This window comes from Pinus tabuliformis, chromosome 3_1 (assembly GCF_031772625.1).
Source record: "Pinus tabuliformis cultivar Carrire ecotype Pingquan chromosome 3_1, CPIR1, whole genome shotgun sequence".
Taxonomy (NCBI): domain Eukaryota; kingdom Viridiplantae; phylum Streptophyta; class Pinopsida; order Pinales; family Pinaceae; genus Pinus; species Pinus tabuliformis.
Window position 1 is genome coordinate 80,335,189 of NC_142301.1, and position 18,066 is coordinate 80,353,254.

General features: G+C 36.7%; 1 pseudogene; it reads left to right on the forward strand.

The window, feature by feature from the left end:
• Positions 1–6,864: 6,864 nt before the first annotated feature.
• LOC149185868 (glutamate synthase 1 [NADH], chloroplastic-like) lies at positions 6,865–17,786 on the forward strand (annotated as a pseudogene).
• Positions 17,787–18,066: the final 280 nt, after the last annotated feature.

An 18,066-nucleotide genomic window follows, 5' to 3' on the forward strand; every position in this document is an offset into this window, starting at 1 on the left:
TTAGAAGCAGCTATTGTAATGCCAAACTACAACAGGTTGTTTCCAACTAGTCGGACACTGTTTGCTATTCTGGATAATGGTTATTGTGCAGCAGCGGCAAAGCGGCTAGCTTGTTGAATTTCCATTCAAAGATGCGATGGTGATAATCGGCTTCGTGTTTGCTATTCGGCTTGCAAATCATATAATGCAGCTTGTGGTGCCCGTCTTGACTGTTGTACGTGACTCGTGGAGGAGACCGGGCTTGCCGTGAAGGAGGTAGTCTTCTGGGGTCTCGTTTCAAGAAATCTGGAAAGTTTTTCCGTGCCGGTGTTGTATCCCTTGTCTCTTTGATCATGACTGGTGGTTATCTTCATAGCATATTGCGCAGTTCTCATCATGAAAGTATATGAGGTTGAAAGCCATTTTGTGCGATGAGTGTTTATAATTGTAGATTTGGATCTCGGAAATTTCTTTGTGTATGACATTTCTGGTGTATTTTTTACATTAAGATACCGCCCATATATATATGCACATCTCATACGAAGCACACTGATATGTTTTCTCATTCGTATCATATTCATCAATACCTGCTGAGGTGCGCTTTTGTAAGCCAAGTTCATTAATATCTCCACACGAATTAATCAGCAAGTGTAAAGTTCCACCCGCTGTTACCTTATATGAAGTACAGGAATCAACAGAGATTTCAGGACGGAAACTCTGCCCGGAGTTGAACAGTGGCATAGATGCATCAAAATATGCATAGGCTATTCTCCATCTTCATGAGGGTTGCAACACAAACTTCAGTGATGTATTGATCTGTTTGGAGTTATTAGTTCATCAGTCTCTAATAATCTCTTGAATATTAGCTGTTCATCTGCTTCCAATCTCTGTTATTATTTGAGTTGATACATCAGAGGTATATGAAATCCATTCCTATAGTTGAAGTTCGAATTTCAAAGAAGGAAGAAGTCATTTAGTTGTGCATCCATACAAAGCGTATCTTGGTATACCTAAGCATTTTAAGGGTGAAACATATCTATTGTATCTGTGTTGGAAGGACTTTGAGCCTTTCATTCTTGCTGGACACAAATCTGTTTGTGATTGGCTAAATTCTTAGCTGGAATTAGTTGAGTGTTCATTTCTTTGTTGAGACAATGGCTAGATTTGATGATGTATTAGAGTTACTGAATACACTAATACACTCCACTATTGGTGGGAAGGTAAATGTTCGCAAAGACACTCTTTGTGACATTCAGACATGCTTATATAATGCACAAGAAAAGATTGATTTTTTACAGCTTGAATCTCAGCTTCAGCAAGAAGAAATAAAACAAAGGAGTCATCATTCTGAACCTGTTTTTGTTCAGAACAGTGAAATAGACTCCCATAAGCAGCAAGTTCATTCAGATCCAGAAACCAATAAAGCAACAGTTGTACATGCAGATGCAAAAACTCAGTTTTCACTTCCCAAGCCCATCATCAGACCTTGGGAACAGCTTGTCCACAACAAGCACAGAACTGGTCTTGGATATGACAAGGACTTGTCCTTTCATATTCCAGACTACTCAAAGCCCATTCAGTTTCAGAGTGCTGGACTCATTCATGACAGTTCACCTGCTCCTCATGACAGTGCACCTACTCCTCATGACAGTTCAGCTTCAGCTGTTTCAGATTCTGCCCCTCTTCCACAGCAACAACAACAACAACAACAACAGATCGTGAAATGCCAACACTGTGACCGAGTTGGCCATCTGAAAGATCACTGTTTTGATCTTCATCCATGTGAGCACTGTCATAAAACCAGCCATTCTTCACACAGATGCTTCAAAAACAAACGTCCTGCAAGAACAAAGATTCATCTTGGATGGATCGCTTCTTGGCAATGGGCATCAACAACCAAGAAGATATTCCAAACACATATTAGAACTTGTTCCAGAATATTGAACAGTCTTGCAGTTGAGTTTCCTCCATCTTCTCACCTTGTATCTGACAGGGGGGGAAATGATGGTCATCTACAAGCTTCAAAGCCACATCAAGCGAGCCTGAGCCACAACCTGCCACACCAGTTTCAGAGTTGTAGCCAGAGACAAAGATGCCCCTGAACATGCCTTCAGTTGGAAATCTGGGACACTTCCTCTAGCAGAAGACTTCAGCTTCTTGCCAGCTTTGGAAGAGTTCCAGGAACAAAATTGAGAACACTTCCTCTAGCAGAAGACACCAGCTTCTTGCCAGCTTTGGAAGAGTTCCAGGAATTGCATTAAGCATTCCAGAGTTGTTGGTTATCCTTAAACCATCACAGGTTGAGACTTCCCTTTTCAGGTAGAAGTTTTACCTTTTATGCGAGGTGAGGCCTCCCTTTTATGGTTGAAGGTTTCCCTCTTTAAAACAATAGGATCACTTCCTCTAGCAGAAAACTTCAGTTTCTTGCCAGTTTTGGAAGAGTTCCGGGAACTGCACTAAGCGTTCCAGTGTTGGTGGTCATCCTTAAACCACCGCCCTTTTTACCAACATTTCATAGAGCACATTCAGCCTAGTGCTGCCATGCATTTGTTGCACATGTTGTATTACAGCTCTCTTCTTGGACTCATACATAACCCTTCGGATTAAGGGGGGGAATGTTGGACACCTAATCGTAAATGGTTAGTGTGGAAGTTGAATGGACAAAAGCAGTCCAAGAGACCTTGGGATCTGAAACCCAAGAGTCACATAATGTACTATAAATGTATATCTGATGTTAATAAAAAATGAACTCAATGATTTATCTTTCCTATTCTATGTTTTCCATGTGTGTTTAACAATAACCTCTTTATCTATCTCTACCATATCTGCATGACTGACCATCTCCTTTATAGTTTTCAAACCCATCTCAGACATAATTTCATGAACCTCTTTGGCAAGCATGAAGAAGAAATTAATGACATGTTTTGGTTCTCCTACAATTTTTTCCCTTAAATGAGATCTTGAGTAGCAATACCAACCAAACATATGTTTTTATGAAATTTGCGCATCATGATGCATCCCATACTGATAACGGGTGGTGAATTGAAACGAAACTCTTATGCACCAAGGAGAGCATCTATGAAAACATCTCTTCCTATTTTTAGTTGACCACATGTTTGTAGAACTATATGACTACACAAGTCATTAGCCACCAATCTTTGATGAGTCTCTGCTAGCCCAAGTTCCCATGGCATCCCATCATGTTTTATTTTTTTCCAGCGAGATGTTCCAGTACCACCATCATATCCTGAAATCAATACATGATCTGCATGGCCCTTTACTACACCACTTGCTATCACTCCAACTCCAGCTTCAGAGACCAACTTTATACTGATTCTAGCTCCTGGATTAGAATTCTACAGCAAAATCCATCAAAATAGTCAAATACATCTTTCTCACCTTCCAACACTGCAAACCTCATATCTTAAACATGAAACCTTACAACATGCAAAGCCCCCTTGTGTTTGGTTCAAAGGAAGCAATATGATTTTGACCAACTTTGGTTGATAGTCCTTTTAGGATATGTACGTTTCAGTCTAACAAACATTGTAAATTGTGTGTGGTTTAAGGAAAACGAGATTGGGAAGAAAGATAACATTCAAAGAATCCTCCAGATTTCGAACCATCTGGAATAAGCAAATCAAATTATAGTCTAAGTTTAGATGAATGTTGTCACTATGCATTTCACATTAGAAAAAAATATAGGCCTAATAGTATTTAAGCATTAATTATGAAATTCATTTTGCATAGATTAGTTGATAGAAATACATATAATTTCAGGAACAAAGCCTTCTAATCTTCATCTGGAATGTCAGTTCCTTCTCCTTACTAGGATATTCCAAGGCATGTCACATTCTCAAGCCACTCCAAGAACTGTATAAAACTAAAATAGCGCATAGCAAAACAATGTGTACATATTCTTTAAGAAGTAAAACAAAAATTGTTCCTTTAAGTCGTTACTCTATAATTACCTTAAGATCATAAATAAGTTGTGCAAGATCTTCAATGGAATAAATATCATGATGTGGAGGAGGGATAATAAGCCCCACACCAACAGTTGAATTTCTTGTACCAGCAATATCACCAATGAATTTATGGCCAGGAAGTTCACCACCCACACTAGGCTTTGCACCCTATAGATGAACATTTAAAATAAATGATAATAGAAAATATCCAGTCTAATGTTGGAAGGAGCCTTCACATGCACACATGCACATCTACCATACACAAAACATAATAAGCCTAACAACATGTATTTTCAATAAGTGAAAATCGTGATGCTAGCTCAGAAGATGCGCTCTCCCCAAATGCCACTAGTATAATCAATAAATTACCTTTTGTAGACTCCTTGAAAATAAAATTCCATACCAGAGCCATCTTAATCTAAATTTCATCTCCATTAGGAAGATAGATGCTAGAAACACCAACCACCGAGTTGCAACATGTTTGATTGCAGTTCTTTCAGGATTCAATGAGCCATTGAGGACTTGTCCTAACCACGATGGATTCTCTCCTCCTTAACCTGAGGCACATAAACCAAGGCAAAAAGAAATATTAATATTGATGGTGCATGAAATAAATCGATCTAAGGTATCTTTTAGTTTCTTGTTTTCATAAGTAAAAACACATGTAGGATTGTTGATTCTTATTAGTTGTTGGAAATTTTTTCCTATCTTAATATTGTTCCAAAATATAGAAGAAGATGTAGGCCTGTATTAGATTTTCGTAACAACCCTGGTCCAAAATTCATGTAAAGAAAATATAAGACCAAGGTCATGGGAGAGGTATTCCAAGTTGAGTGTTGGGCCAAACATCCTAGTGTAGGTGTTCATTTGGTTTATTATGGTTGAGGAAATTGGATAAGGCAGTGGAAAATAATTTGGAAAGGAAAAATGGAATTTAGTGGCATTTTATTTATGAATATAATGGAAATTAGGAGAAAAGGAAGGTGAAAGGTCACAACTTTCATGTGAGGAGGAAATTGAAGGAAAATAATGGAAAATGAAGAAAATAGAGGCCTCATTAATAAAAAGGATTCTAAGGACCAGTTGGTAACCTTTTGTCGTTCAATTTTGGAGATATCTCTATATTCTCTCCCTCTCACACTCTTGGATACTTAGATTTTTCTTGGATAAATTCAACATTTGATCAAGAAAAGCAAATAAGGCAAGAGGAAGCAAAGATCAATCAAGTAAGAGAAGGGTTAAGCGGCTACAATGGGATTGTTTGTAGGTATCGAGTTGGATGTATGATTTCCTTGCAAGTTTTGGCATGGATGGTTATGAATGTGTGTTCTTTGTTCTCTTTTTGTCATTGGCATGGGTTTTTCCAGTTGTGATAGTGTTTTTCAGCCTTGCCTTGCCATTTTGGGATAGCCATGGTGTGATGGGGTTCTCATGTTTTCGTTGAGCTAGATTGTTGGATAGATTCGAAACTGAGTGAGGTAGTCTCAGAAAGAAAGAAAACATGGCCTAGTGATGCTTGAATCAGACTGTGGATTGTGGTAAATCCTTGGCCTAGTAACCCCTAAACTGAACTATGGGTTATGGTAAAGCTGGATTTTGTGTTACCTCGGTGGGCCTCAGAATCCTCGACTGGTGAATGGCAGGACATTAGATAAATCCTAGAGGTGGGTGCCCTCGGTTAGGCCTAGGAATCCTTGGAAATGTTATCAGAACCAAACCAGTAATCGAACCGAAAATCCTTGTGGACCGAGAACCGGTCGGAACCGGTAAAAATTGGAAAAAATACCGGTTTACCAAAAACACATAAAATATTCATATTTTAAAGAAAAACATATATATTCATGTGCATCCATATGAATCCAAACCATTTATACACAAATATGCAAAAGTTCTCATTTACATATCATGTAAGTTGCACATAACCAAAATAACATTGGGTATAATCCATCTCTAAACGAAAATACATCAACAAATAGGCGCTAGATGGCCTATAGCATCCAAAAAAATTCATGCTACAACAAATGTCTACTTATCCTCAAAATCATTGCCTATATTGGGGTCTTCGTCATCAATATAACCATTTAGGCATTAAAAAAAGGTAGAAGAAAACATAGCATGTCATGTCAAGGTTTTGTTTGAGTGATGGGTACATTTTTAGTAGAGTCATGATAGAGGAGTTGTACGACCAATGACACTAACATCAAAGTACATAGAGGACTTGGTTATTTTTATTAAATACTAGTTCCATACCCTCGTACATGAAAAAATCCATGTTGCAATCCCCCCAATTCTGAAATCCTGAAAAAACTATTAAGTCTACTGGATTTTGCGTGAAATCTAAATTCTAGTTTCTCCATATGAAATCCAATGAGGTTGGAACCACTCTCAAACATCCTGAGTCATTTCATGGTAAATATATAGGAGAATGTCACTTTTACTTTAAGAATTTAACATTACCATGAATTGCATAGCAATACTAGGACCATAGGCTTGATCATTAGGCCGAGGGCCATATGCTTGAATATTAGGCTGGCCTAGGGGAGAATTAGACGTGGGCCAAATAACTAAAAAAAATAAAAAAATTATTTTTTATGCTAGCTTGCATAGCTATATGGAATCGGTCCTGAACCGGACGGTTCGGTGAAATAGGTCGGTTCGGTACTGAACTGACCAGTTCAATTACAAAATCAGTCGGTTTAGTACTGAACCGACCTATTCCAGCTCAGACCGGTTTTGGTCCAAAAATGGCCAGTTCTGGTTTGGTTTCGATAACACTAATCCTTGGCCAGTGAATGATAGGATATATGGTAAATCCTAGAGGGTGGAGTCTTGATTAGGACTAGGGATCCTCAACTGTTGTATGCTGGGATGTATTGTAAATCCTAGAGACTAGGAAATAGGAAAATTTGTCACGGTGTAGATGGAGAAATCCAATGGCATCCATGCTTTCTTTGGGCTTAGTGATCCGATGGGGATTATCATAAATCCTGGTTCTATTGATGACAGTGAGGTGGTTTAGTCTTGGGAAGCCCTGGTTTTTTTTTTTGGTTACAAGACCCACATTGGTTTTGGTGTTTTGTGCAATTTTCTTCCAATTTTATTCATTACAATAGCCAGAGTTGTATGAGCCTCCAGTGAAATTGAACCATAACTCATACCACCTATGAAAAATCACTTCATAATCTCACTAGTAGGTTCAAATTCCTCCAAAGGAATCCTCCTATCTAGTACTTCCTTAAATTTAAGCACCCCTCGCAAATTGTAGTGTTTGTTTAAATCCTGAATTATTTTAGAGTATTGCTTATACATTGCAACACTATTTGTGTGAGCTTCTTCCTGAAGCTTTACAATGGCATGTGGGTCATTTATATGCACTTCACCATCTTTACACCAGTGATAGTCACCGAGGTTTGGCTAAACATGTGCATCAACACTTCCTTTGGGTAAAAGATGGCTAGGAAATGCCAAATTATGCAAACAAAGTGTATCTTGAGCAAGCATATGAAACGCTGCCCCCTCCCCTCGACTTGATGTTGTAAGAAAACACCTTAAGCCACTTCTAAAGAAAGTCCATGTGCCTCGAAAATTTGAGCACCTTTGTAAGAAGCCAAAGTAGAAATTCCCATCTTTCCTAAAACCTTCAACATGCAAGATTTACTTGCTTTGATGTATTTTTGAACCAACTCTTCTTTAGTATGTAAGGTTTCATTCTTCTTTGGTGGGATTTTACCATCAATCTATAGTCTCCATATAGCTTCAACTGTTACGTAGGGGCATATAACATTTGCTCCAATCCCTACCAACATGCAGAAATGATGCACTTCGCATGGCTCCCCCGACTCTACAATCGATCCAATTCGAGTTCGCTCTAACTTTGAGACAATATGGTGATGCACAACACTCACAACTAACAGAGAGCTAACAGGGACCAACTTGGATGATGTAGGTACAAAATTCAAAATCTATTTAGTGACGCTTCCATCCTTATTGGGTTTAGTAAAATTTAATCACTATCTCTATATGGAAATATTGTATGAAAATAACAAGGGTCAAAGTCTATTTTGGCTATTAGAATAACCATAACAAACAATTTGAGGAATTAAAGGAATTTATATTACCCACCTCTATCTGATAGTACTAGTAATTTGTAACCTTCATGAATTTCAAGACAGACCTCTGAGCATATCCTATCCAAGGTCTCTTCCAATCCTCTAGAGCCACGTTCTTTTGGAAATGTGGTATCAAGAACATTTCTATGCCAACTTTTGTAATTCATTTTTTTAATCGCTTATGTTTCTTGAGTGGAAATAATAGGACCTATAAGAGAAAGTTGATGGCAATGCTTCTCACTAGTTTATGTAAGATCCCCTTCTGAACCAATCATTCATTCTGTTGAGGTGCCAATTACTACATGAATTAGATCAAAAGGAGGGCTTGTCACTTGAGCAAACATCTACTTGAAGTACTCAAATATTATTTTCGGTCTATTTGACATTACAGCTAAAGGTGTATCATTGCCCATGGAACCAAGAGATTATGTTTCACATATTTCCATTGGAAGCAAAAACATTTTCAAAGCCTCAATTGTATACCTGAGCAATGAAATTCATATTTAAATAAATGGCTCATAAAACATGCAAACATACATTCAAAAATACCTGATAACATCCTTACATACACATCACTTACGCATAAGCCTTCAATGGCTACAACAATCCATATATTCCCTCCTAGATATGGTTTGGGGAAACCAAAGACTATTTGGGGAAACATAGGCTTGTTCAAGGGTTGTTGGAAAAACACCTCATAATTTTATACAAAAAATTGTGGACTAGAGCTTGATTTGTAGCACAAGGCATGCCTGTGGTAGAAAATATGCATCGAAATATGGATGATTCCTGAGGTTGATTGTAAGGTAAAACTAAAAGTAATAGGATAATAGGGTTTGCTAAATAATTCACAATTGTCGTGTATCTAAAACTGTAGTGTGCAATTTGGAAGGACTATGGGTTTATAACCCATTATGTACTGTTGTATTGGTTTCAACATATGAATTTTTTGTGGAATTAAATGTTGGTTACACTGTTTATTATATCCAATATTGTCTCTATTTGCAAAAATATAAAAGACACTGACACTAGTTAGAATAAAAATCTTTTCATGTGCTCTTTTCAAATCTAAGGGCCCTTTTTACCTAAGCGATACTACAGTGGTATCAAAGTTGGCTCTCTTTCTAACCTGGAGGGTTTATTTGAGAAAAGTCACAACTGGAATTAGTTTCCCCATTGGGAATGGAGTACGTGGAGTGCCCACATAAATCAAGCAAGGGAGGCCAAAATTGAACATATATGTGCCAAAACCTCTGTACAAGAAATCATGTGTTTGTCTTCTAGTCTGATCCCAGCAGATCCCAATAGCAAGGAGTTGATGCCTATCATTATAAATCAACTTGGGGGGCCTTTTGTTGAATATTGTAGCCCGATCCAATCTTAGCCAAAATAGTTGCAAAACATTCCATAGGGTGATTTGGTAGAACACTCAATCCATCTTGATAATGGGTTATATCAAATGTCTAAAAGATCTTGCATTCAAGACATGAATCTTGCTCCTTCAACTGAACAATAAATATTTTCCATATAAAAAGATATGGAAGGGGTGTTGGCTTAGGTTGGGCTAACCCAAGTTCAGATTTTACTGCCCACCAATAATCTCATCCGAAGTGATTATGGGAGGTTGCAGAACCAGGTTTCTGCAGCCTTGAGGGATAATGGGACGTGGAACTTTTATTTTTTATTTATCCTTAACATGCATAAGTTACTTCACAATCATATACTACACCTCATTATATTCTTTACTTAAACATGCCATAAACATTCATAAACAATACCGCGCAAATGTAAAATATAAGCAAAATACTGAATGTAAAGAAAAGATACACGATAAGTATACACAAGTCATGCCCATCAAAGTTGTACTCTTTATATTAAATCTTTCATTAGGGGATTTTTGAGGTTTAAAATGGGCCTCCTAAGGAAATTATAAAATAATAGTGGAAATAATAAAATAAGATTAGATTACATCATCAAATTTTAGAGGGATAAAAGAAGAAACAATTTTTTCAAACTTATCTCCTATGGGTTTACTCAAATTTCGAGCGGAAACACTCGTTGGTTGCATAATTTGATTCATCATCCAAAGAGTACTCATGTTGCATACTTTCGATGGACCATTCTACATGAAAAATGAGAAATACATGAAAAACGTGATTGCAATCACGTTTTTTCATGTATTTCTCATTTTTCATGTAGTAGGGTCCATCGAAAGTATGCAACATGGGTACTCCTTGGATGAGGAATTAAATTTCTCATCCAATGAGTACCCCCACTCGAAATTTGAGTAAAACATTAGGGAGATAAGTTTAAAATATGAGTTGAAAAAGTTGTTTTACTATTTTACTATTTTTATTTTTTTACTCCAAAAACGGTGAATCATCCCCCATGGTTGACATAATCATTTTGAATCCTATTGGTTCTTATATAGTTTATTTTTGTTATACATCTTTCTTAGGAGGCCCATTTTAGACCTCAAAACTCCCCTAATGAGAAATAATGTACAAATCTTTGACTTGCGCACCTAGTTGTAGGTGTCTGCACACTCAGTTGCGGACTTTAGGTCTCTGCGCACTCAACTGCGGAGCCTTTCCTTCAAGACCCAAAACAGATTACAAAGACATTATGCTTGTATCATTCCATCACAATACACTACTTCGAATTACATATTTTCTCTTATATATAGACTACTTACATCAACAGGTATATGAAATTACCATGTTCCACATACCATGGTTCTCCTAAAACAATCAACTATTGGCCAAACCTGTTACAAAAAGGAGGGGCTTTGACCCACCCGAAGCCGTTAAAACACCATGTGGTGAATATGTCCACAGTACCAGCACTCCGCTCTCCAAAATGTGGACTTTTGACCAAAACTTCGGCCAAGTTGGGTTGCGCCCAACAAGGGGTTGCGACCACTATACATTCTTCATCTTTACCTTCTCAACAAAGTAACAAAAATGAAATAGATGTTTGGTTGCCATTAGTGACTAATGCTTCTTCATCATCAGAAGGGAATACTTTGGAAGTATAAAAAAAAGATTTGTATTTCCATTTGATGCAAGAAAAGAGTTTGAAAATGTATCTTTGAAGGAGGTAATCATCAATTGATCTTAGAATATAGATATTGATCCTGGCTCTATCCCCAATTCATATTATGGATTTAAACTATCACATACAATATTGTAGTTTTAGGTGCCACTAGAAAGCTTAAAATTGAAGAGATCATTACTGAGATGCACAATTTTAAGATGGCCATTGCTAAGCCATTCACATCCCTGAATGAAACAAAGAGTGGCGGAGTAGAATAATGTTGAGCTAGTTACTGCTCAACCCAATGTTTCTCAAACAAAGGGAGTAATTGTGCCACATGAAAAAATGCTCTCCCCGACATGATCATGCAGAAGAGACTGTGATCATAAATAGGGATGAAATAGGCACTGCAACGTCATTTGAATAAGTCAAAGAGGTAGTTACCATGTTTAGAGGAATAGTTGATTGGAAAGCACAAAGAATTTTGAACATGGAAAAACATCAGTTTGTTAAGGCTGAGCTTCATAGGATGCGAAAAGAGTGACCCTGAGTTAAAAAAAACAACTTAGTGTAGTAGAATATGTGAAGGCACAAGTTCTGAAGGCGATAAGACAACAACAATTTTTGTGGCCTTGTTTGGGATATGAAGGGATAATCTGTGACACCATAGGACTATTCAATGCATTTCCAAGGATAGTGAGGGTATACAAGTGAGGTTTGGGCAAAAAACAACCTTGAAATCCTATCTGAGGCATGAGGCCCACTTTGAAGAATCCTTTTGTGGAAAGTAAAATTGTATAAAGGGTAAATATTTGGGGCATAAAATAGCAAATATCCAAAGGAACCCTTTGTGACAATAAGGGCTTGCTTAAACCTTACTAAGGTTGACCATTGCAGACTACCCCATAAGGGTTCTTTATGACAACAATTGATACATAACATCAATTCATCATTCTTGAAGTTCTATTGAGTTCAGTGGGTCTATCTGAGATGGAAATTGTGGCAGCAAACTACCTTGAGATCTAGTTTGGGGCAGTGAAAGACTATTTGGGGAAGCATAGGTTAGTTCAAGGATTGTTGGAGCAACAACTCACATTTTATAAGGAAATTTATCAACTAGGGCTTGATCTAGGCTGCAAGGCAAGTTTGTGGCAGCCATTGGACTATGGCAGCAAAGAGGAAATGAAATATGGCTTATTCCTGAGGCTTAAGGTTAGACTAAAAGTATTAGGATAATAGGGTTTGTTGATGCATTAGCAATTGTTGTGTATCTAAAATTGTAGCATGCAATTTGGAAGGAATATGGGTTTATAATCCTTTCTGTAATGCTATATTAGTTTCATGCATATGAATGGATGGTGGAATTTAATGTTGGTTACACTTTCTATTGTATTCATTATTATCTCTATTTGGAAAAATTGAAAGAACATTTTGATACTAGTTGGAATACAATTCTTATCATGTGCTTTTGTCAACCCTAAGAGCAATTTTTCCCTAAGGGATACTACACATCCAGTGTAAATACAATGTGGTAGCATTAAAGCAATTCCTAGAACAATACTCAAAGTAGATAAAGAGAAAGAATTGAATAACTAAGTGTCTACCTAAAAACCCAAATATCTAGCCAAGAGAACATATAAAAGAAGGTGAAACTCCTAGAAAGTATAAATGAAAGAAAAAAGAGAGAATGTTGAGCTTTGTGTAGGGTATCACTATCACTAGTTCTTAGAATTAAAACTTACAGTAGATTTTGATCTAGAGCTATCGCTAATGTTAGCTACCAAGAATGTGTGAGGAGGAAACAATACAAACTCCTCAATAGAGTTAGAAATACTTGTAAAGGAGCCAATGCATAACAAATGATATCCTCTGATGAGTCAACGATACTTACAGGACCTGACCATACGATAAAAGTGCAAGCACAAGAAAATAGAATCCTAACTCGCTTGGCATTCAAGGTTGTGGGAAAGAGATTCTTGATAGAAACTTGGTTGCTCAAGCAACCCTAAGGGGTGGGGCACTGGATAAGGGAATTTTATAATGGATCTATCTATGTTCAGAAATATAGCTTGGAAAATAACTTCCACATATGTTCACGAGGAATGTTTCAGAAGTCTTATAGGTACCGGTTCCATGTACCTATGCAAGCCAGCATAAAAAATTACCTTTTTTTAATTTTTTTTTGATTTTTTCAACTATTTGGCCAACTTCTAATTTGGCCCACTTCTAATTCTCCCCTAGGCCAGCCTAATATTCAAGCCTATGGCCCTCAGCCTAATGATTAAGTCTATGGTCCTAGTATTGCTATGCAATTCATGGTAAGATATAGGAGAATGTCACTTTTACTTAAATTTTTAACTTTACCATGAAATGACTGAGGATTTTTGAGAGTGGTTCCAATCTCATTGGATTTCATATGGAGAAAGTAGAATTTAGATTTCACTCAAAATCCAACAGACTTAATAGTTTTTTCAGGATTTCAGGATTGGGGGGATTGCAACGTGGATTTTGTCATGTATGAGGGTATGGAATAGTATTTAATGAAAATAGCCAAGCCCTCTATGTACTTTTATGTTAGTGGCATTGGTCGTACAACTCCTCTTTCATGACTCTACTAAAAATGTACCCATCACTCAAACAAAAGCTTGGCATGACATGCTACGTTTTCTTCTATCTTATTTTAATGCCTAAATGGTTATATTAATGACGAACACCCCAATATAGGCAATGATTTTGAGGATATGTAGACGTTTTTTGTAGCATGTTTTTTTTTTGGATGCTAGAGGCCATCTAGAGCCTATTTGTTGATGTCTTTTCTGTTTAGAGATGGATTACACCCGATGCTATTTTGGTTATGTGCACCCTTACATGATATGTAAATGAGAACTTTTGCATATTTGTGTATAAATGGTTTGGATTCATATGGATGCACATGAATATATATGTTTTTATTTAAAATATGAATATTTTATGTGTTTTTGGTAAACCGTTTTTTTTTTACAATTCCGACTGATTCCTAGTCCACAAGGTTTTTCGGTTCGATTACTGGTTTTGTTCTGATAACATTGCCAAGGATTCCTAGGCCTAACCGAGGGCACCCACCTCTAGGATTTATTGTATATCTTGTCATTCATTAGTTGAGGGTTCCTAGGCCCACTGAGGTAACACAAAATCCAACTTTACCGTAACCCATATTTAAGTTTAGGGGTTACTAGGCCAAGGATTCACCACAATCCACAGTCTAATTGAAGGATCACTAGGCGATGTGTTATTTATTTCTAAGACCACCTCACTCAGTTTCAAATCCATCCAACAATCTAGCTCAACCAAAACATGAGAACCCCATCACACCTCACTATCCAGAAATGGCAAGGCAAGGCTGAAAAACACTGTAACACTTGAAAAAACCCATGCCAATGACAACAAGAGAACCAAGAACACACATGCATAACCATGTATGCCGAAAATAGCAAGGAAATCATACATGCAACTCGATACCTGCAAACTATCCCAATGTAGCCACTTAATCCCGCTCTTACTTGCTTAATCTTTTCTTCCTCTTGCCTTATTTTCTTTTCTTGATCCAATTCTGAAGTGATACAAGAAAAATCTAAGTGTCCAAGAGCACGAGAGGGAGAGAATAGATATATATCTCCAAAAATGAACTAACAAAAGGTTACCAACTGATCCTTAGAATCCTTTTTATTAATGAGGCCTCTATTTTCTTCATTTTCCATTATTTTCCTTCAATTTCATCCTCACATGCAAGCCATGACCATTCACCTTCCTTTTTTCCTAATTTCCATTATTTTCATAAATAATATGCCAATAAATGCCATTTTTCCTTTCCAAAGCCTTTTCCATTGCCTTAGCCAATTTCCTCATCCATAATAAACCAAATGAACACCCCCACTAGGATGTTTGGCCCAACACTCAACTTGGAATACATCTCCCATGACCTTGGTCTTATATTTTTTTTTACATGAATTTTTGAAAAGGGTTGTTACAAAAATCTAATACAGGCTTACATCTTCTATCTTTTGGAACAATATTAAGATAGGAAAAATTTTCCAACAACTAATAAGAATCAAGAATCCTACATGTGTTTTTACTTATGAAAAGAAGAAACTGAAAGATACCTTAGATCGATTTGTTTCATGCACCATCAATATTAATATTTTTTTTCTACCTTGGTTTATGTGCCTCAAGTGAAGGAGGAGAGAATCCATCATGGTTAGGACAAGTCCTCGATGGATCAGTGAATCCTAAAAGAAGTGCAATCAAACATGTTGCAAGTGGGTGGTTTGGTGTTTCTAGCTTCTATCTTACTAATGGAGATGAAATTTAGATTAAGATGGCTTTGGTATGGAATTTTCTTTTCAAGGAGTCTTCAAAAGGTAATTTATTGATGATACTAGTGGCATTTGGGGAGAGTGCATCTTCTGAGCTAGCATCACGATTTTCACTTATTGAAAAAACATGTTAGGATTATTATGTTTTGTGTATGGTAGAGTTGCATGCATGCATGTGAAGGCTCCTTCCTACATTAGACTGGATATTTTCTATTATCATTTATTTTAAATGTTCCTCTACAGGGTGCAAAGTATAGTGAGGGTGGTGAAATTCTAGGCCATAAAGTCATTGGTGATATTGATGGTACAAGAAATTCAACTGCCAGTGTGGGGCTTATTAGCCCTTATTATAGAGTAATGACTTAAAGGAACAATTTTTGTCTTACTTCTTAAATAATATGTACACATTGTTTTACTATGTGCTATTTTATTTTTATACAGTTATTAGAGTGGCTTGAGAATGTGACATGCCTTGGAATATCCTAGTAAGGAGATGGACTTGACATTCCAGTTGAAGATTAGAAGGCTTTGTTCCTAAAATTTATATGTAGTTCTATCAACTAATCTGTGAAAAATGAATTTCATAATTTATGCTTAAATACTATTAGGCCTATATATATATATATATATATCTATATATCTATATATATATATATATATATATATATATATATATATATATATATATATATATATATATATATATATATATATATATATATATATATATATATTTGTTTTTGTTTTTGTTTTTTGACATGAAATATATATTTTGACATGAAATGCATAGGCACAAAACTCATCTAAACTATATATTATAATTTGATCTGCTTGTTCTGGATGGTCAGAACTCTGGAGGATTCTTTGTATATTATCTTTCTTCCCAATCCCATTTTTCTTAAACCACACAAAATTTCCAATGTTTGTTAGTCTGAAATGTACATATCCTAAAAGGATTATCAACTAAAGTTGGTCAAAACCATATTCCTTCCTCTGAACCAAACACAGGGGGGATTTGCATGTTGTAAGGCTTCATGTTTAAGATATGAGGTTTGCAGTGTTGGAAGGTGAGAAAGTTGTATTTGAGTATATTGATGGATTTTGCTACAAAATTCTAATCCAGGAGCTAGAATCAGTGTAAAGCTGGTCTCTGAAGCTGGAGTTGGAGTGATAGCAAGTGGTGTAGTAAAGGGCCATGCAAATCATATATTGATTTTAGGATGTGATGGTGGTACTGAAGCATCTCGATGGACAAAAATAAAAGATGATGGGATGCCATGCGAACTTGGGCTAGCAGAGACTCATCAGAGATTGGTGGCTAATGACTTGCATGGTCATATAGTTCTACAAACAGATTGTCAACTAAAAATAGGAAGAGATGTTGTCATAGCTACTCTCCTTAGTGCATAAGAGTTTCAATTAAATTCACCACCCCTTATCAGTATGGGTTGCATCATGATGCACAAATTTCATAAAAACACATGTTTGGTTGGTATTGCTACCCAGGATCTCGTTTTAAGGGAAAAATTTGTAGGAGAATGAAAACATGTCATTAATTTATTCTTCATGCTTGCCAAAGAGGTTCATGAACTTATGCCTCAGATGGGTTTGAAAACTATAAAGGAGATGGCCGGTCATGCAGATATGGTAGAGATGGATAAAGAAGTTATAGATAGTAATGAGAAACTTGGAAATATTGATCTTTCTTTGTTACTTTGGCCTTCCACAAATATTCGCCTAGAAGTTGCTCAATATTGTGTTTAGGCACAAGATCATGGTTTGGATATGGCCTTGGACCAAGAGTTGATCAAGATTTTAAAGGAAGCTCCAGAGAAAGGTATACCTGCTTACATGGAGATGCCCATGAAGAATGTCAATAAAGTTTTTGATACAATTCTTAGCCATTAAGTTACAAAAATATATAATATGACAGGTTTTCGCACAAACACATTTCATGTAAAACTAACAAGCATTGTAGGTCAGAGCCTTGGGGCATTCCTTTGTTTAGGTGTTACCCTAGAGATGGAAGGGGACAATAATGATTATTTTGGTAAGGGTTTATCAGAAGGAAAGATCATGGTTTACCCTCCTAGAAGAAGCTAGTTTGATCCTAAATAAACCATTATCGTTGAGAGAGTTTCTCTATATGGGGTAGTAAGTGGAGAAACATACTTCAATGCTATGGCAGTGGAGAGGTTTGTGTGAGTAATTCAGGTGCCAAAACAATGGTTGAAGGAGTAGGAGATCATGGATTTGAATACATGACTGGTGGAACTGTGGTCATCTTGGGAAAAACTGGGAGGAATTTTGCAGCTGAAATGAGTTGGGGTATTACCCATGTGTGATGCAGGTAAGTTCCCTCTACGGAGAGAGACAACCCCTCTAGCCCTAGAGTGGGTCTAGTCATAGCAAGACAAAAAAATAGCTAATTCCTTAAATAGTTATCGTTAAATAGGCCCACCTTATACCGGTGTTTGATGAAGTCTACGTCACGTCGCTTCAGCTATCGCTTTCTTCTCCTTAATGAATGATTCACCTGAAACAATATATGAAAATGACAAAACACATAATAGAGCACAATACTGAACTATCTACTTACAGAGTCAAGGAACCATAAGCTATCAA